Here is an 8,692-nt window from a genome sequence, read left to right on the forward strand (position 1 = left end):
CCCCTGGAGGTTCTCTCCTGGATCTCCATCTTCCTCCCAGTGTATTTTTCACCCCACTTTGTCATGCTGTGTCATTACGTGTCCTCTGTAAAAACAATTCGACAGACTTTTCAAACTCCAATACCACATACACTGTGGACAAAATTTCATTATAGTTTCTTAGGTCTGAAAATAAAAGTGAATTGTAACACCAGTGTGTTTTTGCATCCCAAACTTTTTCTCTCCTTGTTTTTCAGATAGCAGATGGTGCAACGGAGGATCTAAACATGGAAGACCATCGACTGCAGAGGACTTCCTGTGAGTGTGTGTGAGTGTGTGTGTGTGTGTGTGTGTGTGTGTGTGTGTGTGTGTGTGTGTGTGTGTGTTGGAGAGAGAGAGATGTTCTTAGACAAAGGAAGCACTTTGGCTTCCCCCGTTTTTTTTTTAAAGTGCAGGTGTTTTTATTCAGAGGCTGCCATCAGATGAAGTGGAACTTTCCATGTGCTCGGCCTATATTCAAAGCGGATGTGGGTCAGGCTGGATCTTTTTTTACACTGTTCTCATTTGAGTTTTGGGTCACTCAGCTTTTTAATGCGGTGCCTTTTCAAATAAATAATAAATGCCCTTGATATACATCAGAACGCTGGTCATCTGCTAATAACCGCGGGGCGACCCATCGTGCTTTTGTGTTAAATTATACAGTCGCTTGTTCCCATGTGACGGCACATGGGAACACTGGAACCACAAATAGTAACGGACCATATGTGCATTACGTGTCGTCACAATGCATCTCGCTCGACAACGCTGCAGCCCGACTTGGCAGTGGGCAGCGCCCTGGCAGGCAAGGTGAGCGGAAAAGGACAAGGGGCGAGCTGACTCGGCGGGACTGGCAGCCAGGAAAGGAAATGGTCAGATGGGGCAGAATTGATCAGTGCGGGGTCAGAAGATCTGCAGGTGATCACCTGATACTCGACCTGCGTCACGGAGACGCAAATTACTTCTCAGTGACTTTGCAGTTTGATTAGAACAAATCTGAGAGATCAATAGTTAGTGCTCTCGTTTTTAAACATTTGCCTTTTTCTAATCTATTGGTCCATTTCCTTTGGAGCATCAAAAATATTTATACATGTACCCTTACTCAAATATTTATGTTCATTCATTAAATAAATTCAATATTTCACTTACAAATGGTACCGTAGTTCAACTGTGCTTAGTGTTCTTTTTTTTTTCAAGCCAGCATTTTATCAGTATACTATTGCAGCCCCTGTTTTCACAGCAATATTTTTCTTTTAAGTGTCCTGGGATTGTTTATTTCACATTCTTTAATTTCGGTTCCGTGGTACTTCTTTATTAACAAGCACCTTGAGAGTTCACTCAGAAATGGGCTCATAATTTGTCGCTGATTCAATGCAAATCAATATGGGGAGAATTAACAGAGAAGAAAAAGTAATTTTACTTTCTTTAAAGTTTTGATATGGTTGCCATGTGATTGCAGCATTTTGTAGTGTTCGGAAAATGAAACGCAACAGTGATAAAACTGGATTATAGCCTCTAAGATGTTAGTGCTAATCTCATCAGTCTATGAGAAACAAGCATTGACATTTTGAAATAAAGAGTTATACGGCATTTTCCTATGCTGCTCTTTAAATCCGCAGTTTACCACCACTTCCTCTCCCCGCCCCTCCTCTAAGAGCTGAAGTTTTGTTGTTTGCTTTTTCATTATTGAAGGGCCGAGGCCCCGGACAGAGGCCGGCAATTCTGCTGTCCTCTCCTTGACAGCTCAACCATTGTTCCCTCTCAAGCCTCTTGTCTCTCTCTCTCTCTCTCTTTTTTTTTTAATATATGGAAAACTGCCTCGTTTAGACTCGCTGTCGACCACGATCGCCCTTCACCGTCTTGTTGACGCACGGCAAAGGTGTTCGTCAGCATTGTAATTGTCCTCTCTTGGTGACGGCCGTGGCCTGAGGAGAAGGACAGTTGTTAATGAATAGTGGATTGTGAGCATGGAACCTGAGAAAGACCTAACTGAAAACTGTTTTCCTGACTTGTCGAGCAGAAAATACTCGATTTAGTTTCAAACAGAGTTGCGTCCCTGATCGCTGTGAGTTCCTGATTGTGTTTCAGGTAAGAGCGTTGACTTTATACAAGCGAGAATTCTTGCGTCAGTTGAAAACGGATAACTTAATTTCATGTATGCAGTCTCCTTTCCTATGATATTACATATTCAGACATTGTATTCCCACAGAAGTTATTAAACCCCTCTGTTACCTCCCTGTTACCCTTTAGTTATGAGTATTACAAAAATTTATGAAAGAAGTACATATAAAACTGTCAATGTTGAAGCGTTTGAATATCTCAGGGACATGAGGAAATGGGCGATGGGGTAACTCTTCTTGTTTGGGGTTTTGGTTTCAATCATTTGTGTCTGATTATTGTGAGGACAAGTCACTCCTCCGGAGTCCTTGCTGCTTTGTGTAAATCTGTTGTCTCGCTTAAACAGTTTTACCATGCTATTTAAAAGTCGTCAAAAACAACGCTCCGCTGGGTTAAGAAATCAACCTGTTTGACTCTTAAAGATATAAGCGAGACTGTTCAGACAAAGGTACGTCTGACCTTGAAATCTTTCCTTCCTCTGGATCGAGAAGCCAGCCGAGGGCAGCACCTACGGAAACAGGACAAATACTCGTACTTCTCTTTGTTTTGGTTCTTTTAAAAGAGAAAGACGGACAGATGGCGAGAACATGGCTGGAGCAATTTGTCAGCGTTGGGTTCAAAACAAGAATTTTAAATCAAAAGTGAATAACAAGGTGAGTTACCACTATGAATCATTGTTGTGTTATCATGTTTGAACTGCTTCTGAACCCTGAGTGCTTACATTACTTGGAATTACTTTGACAATGGACTTGTGAAACAAAATCATGACCCTTTTTTGTGTTGTGCATGCTTGAAATCTCCATTCAAACAATTTGGATCCCATGAACTGCAAAACAAATTTCCCACAGTTGGTTGTTTGTCTTGGGATAAATGGCAAATTTGCAATTTGATAGATTTGATTTCTTCTGTATTGTTGATGCTGTTGACAGCTGCATCTCCTGCACCTCGGAACGCCTGGGGGCCACTGGGATGCCTCTGCAAAAACAATCTCTTTTTTTTCTCACAAAAAAAATCCCACTCTGACGGTCCTGCTGTTCTTTGTTGTCATTAATCTTTTATAGAAGGTCTTTTTCTTTTATCCGCTGGTTTCACAGCCTCTCAGGTAAGTCAGAGACTCCCTGTGTCAAGATAGATAGAAATGGATGGATGGATGGATGGATGGATGGATGGATGGATGGATGGATGGATGGAAAAGGCAATATGACGAAAGAGTCATAGGACAAGTGCCGTGATGTCTGAGATTGTTCAAGTTGTATCTGCCGTGACTCCAATTTGGATGCGTCTAAATCTGTCATTCCCTCCAGAATCATCTTTTCATCATCATTTTAGCCTTTGAGTGATCTTCTGAATTGCTTATTTGATTTCATTTCTTTATCGTGTATCATTATATTTTTTCTTTTTCTCGTAGCTCCCTCACTCTCTGTATTGTCTGTGTTTTGTGCACAAGTTCTCTCAAAGGATTCAGAGAAAGGCGGATTAATGAAGCTCTTTGGAATTCATGGGATCCGCCAAACTCCGGGCTCTACTGCACATGCTCTGCCATTCCATAATTTAGGACTAGGCCTTATTTTATTTTTTTTTTTTTAGGTTTGTTTCTTTTTAGCCTCCTTCAGCTGCCACCTTATCATGTTTGAGGGGTTTGCGCATCCCAGTGATCCTAGCACCTTGTCAGCTTTATGGACCTGGCAGTGGTCACCAAAGGAAAACAGATCCCAGGAGAGGGACCAGACAAAGCATGGCTCACAGAACCCCCTATGGTGAAGAAAGCAATTGGACCCTCTTTTCACCTGCCTGGATGCAAGTCACCGGAGCCAGGCCTGAGGGCAGGGGTGGGGCTCGATGGTGAGCGTCTTGTGGCCGGGCCTGCACCTTTGGGGCTCAGCCGGGCACAGCCTGAATGGACAACATGGGTCCCTCTTCCCCTGGGCTCACCACCCATAGGATGGGCCAAGGGACTCTTGGTACATGGAATGTCACCTCAGGTTGAGAAGGAGCCCAAGCTGATGCCCAAGGGTGAGAGATTCCCACTGGATATAGTCGGACTCACCTCGACGTAAGCCATGTGGTCTGGAACCAGGCCCCTTGAGAGGGGCGGGACTCTCTTTTTCTTCTGGAGTTGTCCTTGGGAAGAGGCGCTGGGCAGATGTGGGCATATTGATTGCCCCCCAACTCAACGCCTGTACATTGAAGTTCCCCCCAGTGGACAAGAGGGTAGTCTCCCTACACCTTCAGGTGGGGGGACAAGTTCTGACTGTTATTTGCAGTAGTGCGCCCAACAGCAGTTCAGTTTACCCATCTTTCCTGGGGTCCCTAGAGGGGTCCCTAGAGTGCTCTCCTACTGGGGTCTTCCTTGTTCTACTGGCGGCTTGAAAGCGAGTGATTGGGAGGAACCCAGATCTGAACCCAAGCAGTGTGTCGTTATTGGACTTTTGTGCTTGCTAGGGATTGTCAGTAACAAACACCATGTTCAGGCATAAAGGTGTCCATATGTACACTTGGTATCAACGAACCTTAGGCAGCAGTTCTCTGATTGACCGTGTGGTCATGTCGTCAGACCTGGGGCCACATGTCCTGGACTCTTGGGTGAAGAGAGGGGCGGAGCTGTCAACTGATTACCTCCTGGTGATGAGCTGGCTCCGATGGTGAGGGAGGATCCTGGACCTGGCAGACCGAAACAAAACATGTAGGTCTGCTGGGAACGTCTGGCAGAGTCTCCTGTCAGAAGGAGTTTCAACTCCCACCTCCACCAGAGCTACCACCACTTTCCGAGGGAGGTGGGGGACATTGTGTGCGAATGGGCCATGATCCGTGCTTCCATTGTCGAGGTGGCGGAGTGGAGCTGCAGCCATAAGGCAGTCAGCGCCTGTTGGGGCAGCAACCCTTGAACCGCTAGTGGACTCCAGCGGTGAGGGATGTCCTCAAACTAAAGAAGGAGTCCTATTGGGCCTTTCTGGCCTGTGGGGCTCCGAAGGCAGCTGACAGGTACCGGCAGGCCAAGTGGCATGTGGCTTCATTGGTCTCTGCAAAAACTTGGATGTGGGAGGAGTTTGGGGAAACCATGACGAAGGACTTCCAAAGGGCTTTAAGGAGATTCTGGTCCACCATCCAGCAGCTTAGGAGGGGAAAGCAGTGCTCTGTCAACACTGTGTACAGAGGGAGTGTGGCGCTGCTGACCTCAGCTCAAGACATTGTAGATCAGTGGATCAACAATGGTGGCTGTACTTCAAAAACCTCCTCAATCCCATCGGAACACCTTCCAATATGGAAGGAGCTTCCGGACTCTAGAGCCAGTTGTAAATTGAATTTTTTTCCTGTGAGAGTAGGACTCCGCCAGGGCTGAATGTGCAGGATGAGGATCAGCACCTCCAAATCTGAGACCATTGTGCTCAACCAGAAACGGGTGGAGTGCCCACTGCGATTTGGGGAAGAGGTCCTACCCTGGAGGAGAGGAGGAGTTCAAGTATCTCGGGGTCTTGTTCACGAGTGAGGGAAGGATGGAATGGGAGATCAACAGGCGGATCACTGCAGTGTCTGCAGTTATGCAGACCCGTCGTGATGGCTCATGGCACCCACCCTCACCCATGGTCACAAGCTGTGGGTAGTGACCGAAAGAATGAGATTGCGGATACAAGCGGCCAAATGAATTTTCTCCACATGGTGGTTGGGCTCTCCCTTAGAGATAGGGTGAGAAGGAGGCCATCCGAGAGGGGCTCAGAGTAGAGTCACTGCTCCTAGGTATACAGAGAAGTCAGAATAGGTGGCTCGGGAATCTGGCTGCCCACAGTCTCAGAACACCACATGTACAGTACTGTCTCAGAAAATTAGAATATTGTGATACGGTTCTTTATCTTCTGTAATGCAATTAAAAAAACAAATAATACTTTTTTGTGATATTTTAATATTTTTGAATAGGATTTTTGAGTGTTCTTCAGATGTAAGCCATAATCAGCAATATTAAAATAATAAAATGCTTGCAATATTTGCAATATCAGTTGATTTGTAATGAATCCTGAATGTATGACATTTTTGTTTTTGTAATTGCATTACAGAAGATAAAGAACTTTATCACAATATTCTAATTTTCTGAGACAGTCCTGTAGATATTTCTTTTCCTCTTGGTAGTTTGTATCTGGTGTGAGATAATGGTTGCATGTTCTAGAAAAAGCATTTATCTGCCTTCTGCTCTGAGGTGTTGATGTAGTTGTTTTTCTGCAGAAATGCTGAGTCTTTGGGCTGCAATGCTGAAGAAAATCTTTCCTTCCACATTCAGTAGACTTATCTGGTGGAGTTGATTGAGGGTTGAAGAGTTCTTCTCTTTTGGAATTAGGATGCCGTTCGCCATACCTTAGGCATGATGTCTTTTTTCCATGCCACCTTCATTAGCTTACAAAGGAACTTCAAGATGCCTGGCGTGTTCTGAGAGAGAGTCTCTATACGCCTTTGAGCCCAGGAGCTGATGCTGTACTTGCCCGCCTTCTCCTTTTTGTAGCATTGAAAGGCACTGCTTGACACCTCAACACCTTACCTTTCCACTCTTTCTCTCTTTCACAAGCTGCTCAATCTTTTGCTGTCCCCTGGATCTGGCCTTTCCCTTCACTCCGAATCTCTCCATGCCATATCTGTTGATGGTCTGTTATATACCCCCTCTTCCTTTCAGACCCTCTAGAAGATGGACAACCTGGAGGCTGTGGTGAGTAGACTGCCACTGGGCTTCATCCAAATTTACATTACAGTCATTTGCAGATGCTTTTAACCAAAGCATCTTACCGTGGAGATGCCGGGGATTGAATCCAGGACCTCATACATGCGAAGCATGCGCTGTACCGAGTTACATATATGGTTTGCTCTTCCTCTGAGGAAGTAGTGGCCAATGTTTGGGTAAGCTCTTGGTAAGCTCTTTCTGGAACTATTTTCTACCCTGGTGGATCTTGAGACCCTTGTCCGATGTAATCTTTTTACAGCCACGGATACAACTTTGTAGCATGTGTCTTGCCAGCGCTGTTCACAAGCTGCCATACTGATCATCTGTGTCGTTGTTTCTGTTCAGAGGTCTGTTTCCATGTGGTCGATCAGTGAGTCATATTCCTCCCCCGACTCAGGGTGTAATTTTTCCTCTGTTTTTTTTTCGTAGCAACGGGTGGGTGGATCCGAGCCATTGTATTATGACTGGTTCCTGCCGACAAGGGTAGCTAGCCCATGGTCTGTTCCCTCCTGTCATGCTGTCATCAGGTCTTTCCCTGGTTGATAGCTGCTCTTTCACAGCAGTCACTGGTTTCAAACCGGAATTCCGAATGCTTGCTTGGACTAAAATCCCTCTTGTTTAAAAAAAGGAATTAAACACACAGACACAAATTGATGATGATGAATATTATCACAGGTGTGTGGTTGCACAGGGTTGCCGGGGCTGTGTGAAGTTTCATATTTTGCTTTTTCTGTGGTCCAAACCCATCTCCAATTCTGTCAGAAGACTTACAAGAGCAGGAAGTGCTCAGTTTCCTTTTTTTTTTCCAGTTTCATCCAGCTGATTCCTTCCCTACTTGGTTTTTACCATCAAACATTGTTTCATGTGGTCCCTCGCTCTTTGTGCAGTGAAATGTCTCTGAAGAGATGAAATATTAACCTGCGTCTGCCTCTTAGAAAAGCTGCAGTACACCTGGGCCTTGTGGTGCTTTTTAGTTGGTTGGAGATTAAAGGGGGCCAAGGTAGAAACTACGTCATACACACACACACACACACACACACACACACACCCACACTCACACACACTTCCCTTTCTGAGGGAAGCTGCACCTTTGATGTATCGGGACCCTCTGTGCCCATGTAAGGCTGAGTGTTAGATGAAATGGGAACAGGTTTGATTCGGTGAAGGGGGGAATTTCACTGACATCCAGCCGACCCCGTCCCAGCCATGCAGAAGGTATTTAAGTGTGAGTTGCTAGCCGTGCATGTTGCCTTCGCATTGTTCAAAGACCTTGAAGTACACTTGGTCTTTAAAAGCCTGTGAATAGAATGGCTTCATGCTTTGCTTTGAAATTTAAAAAAAAAAATATTAACCCAAACAATACAACGCATATGATCAAGAGTTTTGTCTAATCTGATTCATCACATACCAATTTATTATCCCAGTGACTTTTGTGACGTCAGTAAATATCAGTGTTTATAACAGTATTATTCTAACTTGATATGATTGATTGATTCAAGGGATATTCCTTTGATTTAAAGGATTTGAACCTGAAAGTAGTAAAAGTGATCAATCGGTTGTCTGAAATGTTATCTTTGGTTATCTTGTTTTCATAAATATTTTCTTTTTTCACCACAGAGGCTTTTGACATTAGGTTTGACAGCAAGTTTGACTGTGTTACTGAAGATGACACACACAGGAAGGCACTGGGAGAGTTGGAACCAAAATAACAATGTTTATTACACCCAACAAAGGGAGAAAGAGCATTGTGGTGTTTTTGTTTCTAGGGAAACTGGATAGAAAACATATTTTTGCCCTCAAACTAAGGGATCTCAGGCACTGATGATCAAAGATTCTTATCATTTTCCATTCCTGTGG

General features: G+C 44.5%; 1 protein-coding gene across 4 annotated transcripts in view; it reads left to right on the plus strand.

The window, feature by feature from the left end:
* Nucleotides 1–1,118, plus strand: part of LOC147214067 (endonuclease V-like) — a 77,150-nt gene extending 76,032 nt beyond the window's left edge. For 2 of the 4 annotated variants that reach the window (XR_015104434.1, XR_015104432.1), the window contains 2 exons: nt 237–297; nt 449–1,118. The gene's annotated coding sequence lies outside the window, so the exon portion shown is untranslated. Of the gene's footprint in view, nt 1–236 lie in introns of all 4 variants that reach the window. The other 2 variants (XR_015104433.1, XM_086142558.1) reach the window with 1 other exon arrangement.
* The last annotated feature ends 7,574 nt before the right edge of the window (nt 1,119–8,692 follow it).

The sequence above is a fragment of the Fistularia commersonii genome, chromosome 35, assembly GCF_037954325.1.
Source record: "Fistularia commersonii isolate RoL2024-O1a breed Wild chromosome 35, RoL_Fcom_v1.0, whole genome shotgun sequence".
Classification (NCBI taxonomy): domain Eukaryota; kingdom Metazoa; phylum Chordata; class Actinopteri; order Syngnathiformes; family Fistulariidae; genus Fistularia; species Fistularia commersonii.